Source organism: Rhamphochromis longiceps, linkage group LG13 (assembly GCF_057381845.1).
Source record: "Rhamphochromis longiceps isolate RC_006_pf linkage group LG13, R_longiceps_female_GT1.1, whole genome shotgun sequence".
Taxonomy (NCBI): domain Eukaryota; kingdom Metazoa; phylum Chordata; class Actinopteri; order Cichliformes; family Cichlidae; genus Rhamphochromis; species Rhamphochromis longiceps.
In genome coordinates, this window is record NC_140569.1 from 36148517 (window position 1) to 36151016 (window position 2500).

Genomic DNA, 2500 nt, shown 5'->3' on the forward strand with positions numbered 1-2500 from the left:
ACAACAACTTTTCTCGTGCCTATGGTACAACAACTTTTCGCCGTGCCCCTGGTACACCGCTCAGTAGCACTTTGCCACACACACACTCCTCGTACCTATGGTACGACAACTTTTCTCGGGCCTATGGTACAACAACTTTCCTCCGTGCCCCTGGTACGACAGCTTTTCTCGTGCCTATGGTACAACAACTTTTCTCGTGCCTATGGTACAACAACTTTTCGCCGTGCCCCTGGTACACCGCTCAGTAGCACTTTGCCACACACACACACCACTCGTGCCTATGGTACGACAACTTTTCTCGTGCCTATGGTACGACAACTTTTCTCGTGCCTATGGTACAACAACCTTTCCCCGTGCCCCTGGTACACTGCGCAGAAACTCTTTGCCACACACACACACCACTCGTGCCTATGGTACGACAACAGGCCCCGGGGACCTACATCGCACCTTGCTCTTGCCTCCCTTACAGCTGAAAAAGGTCCATGCCTGTGCCCTGGCCCTGCTGAAATTCCCTCTGCATTTAGCCGAGGCAGTGAGTCGGCCTCCTGTCTCCCTTTACGGTCGAAAAAGATGTGCTCCTGGGCGCGCTGGCCCTGCTGCTACTCACATCGGGCATGGACCTGGACCTCCAGCAGGCCCCGGGGACCTACATCACACCTTGCTCTTGCCTCCCTTACAGCTGAAAAAGGTCCATGCCTGTGCCCTGGCCCTGCTGAAATTCCCTCTGCATTTAGCCGAGGCAGTGAGTCGGCCTCCTGTCTCCCTTTACGGTCGAAAAAGATGTGCTCCTGGGCGCGCTGGCCCTGCTGCTACTCACATCGGGCATGGACCTGGACCTCCAGCAGGCCCCGGGGACCTACATCACACCTTGCTCTTGCCTCCCTTACAGCTGAAAAAGGTCCATGCTTGTGCCCTGGCCCTGCTGAAATTCCCTCTCCATTTAGCCGAGGCAGAGAGTCGGCCTCCTGTCTCCCTTTACGGTCGAAAAAGATGTGCTCCTGGGCGCGCTGGCCCTGCTGCTACTCACATCGGGCATGGACCTGGACCTCCAGCAGGCCCCGGGGACCTACATCACACCTTGCTCTTCCCTCCCTTGCAGCTGAAAAAGGTCCATGCCTGTGCCCTGGCCCTGCTGAAATTCCCTCTCCATTTAGCCGAGGCAGTGAGTCGGCCTCCTGTCTCCCTTTACGGTCGAAAAAGATGTGCTCCTGGGCGCGCTGGCCCTGCTGCTACTCACATCGGGCATGGACCTGGACCTCCAGCAGGCCCCGGGGACCTACATCACACCTTGCTCTTGCCTCCCTTACAGCTGAAAAGGTCCATGCTTTTGCCCTGGCCCTTCTGAAATTCCCTCTCCATTTAGCCGAGGCAGTGAGTCGGCCTCCTGTCTCCCTTTACGGTCGAAAAAGATGTGCTCCTGGGCGCGCTGGCCCTGCTGCTACTCACATCGGGCATGGACCTGGACCTCCAGCAGGCCCCGGGGACCTACATCACACCTTGCTCTTGCCTCCCTTACAGCTGAAAAGGTCCATGCTTTTGCCCTGGCCCTTCTGAAATTCCCTCTCCATTTAGCCGAGGCAGTGAGTCGGCCTCCTGTCTCCTTTACGGTCGAAAAAGATGTGCTCCTGGGCGCGCTGGCCCTGCTGCTACTCACATCGGGCATGGACCTGGACCTCCAGCAGGCCCCGGGGACCTACATCACACCTTGCTCTTCCCTCCCTTGCAGCTGAAAAAGGTCCATGCCTGTGCCCTGGCCCTGCTGAAATTCCCTCTCCATTTAGCCGAGGCAGTGAGTCGGCCTCCTGTCTCCCTTTACGGTCGAAAAAGATGTGCTCCTGGGCGCGCTGGCCCTGCTGCTACTCACATCGGGCATGGACCTGGACCTCCAGCAGGCCCCGGGGACCTACATCACACCTTGCTCTTGCCTCCCTTACAGCTGAAAAAGGTCCATGCTTTTGCCCTGGCCCTTCTGAAATTCCCTCTCCATTTAGCCGAGGCAGTGAGTCGGCCTCCTGTCTCCTTTACGGTCGAAAAAGATGTGCTCCTGGGCGCGCTGGCCCTGCTGCTACTCACATCGGGCATGGACCTGGACCTCCAGCAGGCCCCGGGGACCAACATACTCCTCTGCTCTACTCCCCCACTAGCTTTCCTTCTCCCGCAGTTACCCTCCACCACAAATCCAGCATGGCCCTTGCCCTCCAGCAGGCCCCGAGGACCCACATACTCCTCCGCTCTAATCCCCCATGAGCTTTCCTTCTCCTGCAGTTACCCTCCAGCGCATATCCAGCATGGCCCTTGACCTCCAGCATGCCCCGGGGACGCACATCCTCCCCTGCTCTAGTCCCCCACTAGCTTACCTTTCTTGTAGTTACGCTCCAGCGCATATCCAGCATGGACCTTGACCTCCAGCAGGCCCCGGGGACGCACATCCTCCCCTGCTCTAATCCCCCACTAGCTTTCCTTCTCCTGCAGTTACCCTCCACCGCATATCCAGCATGGA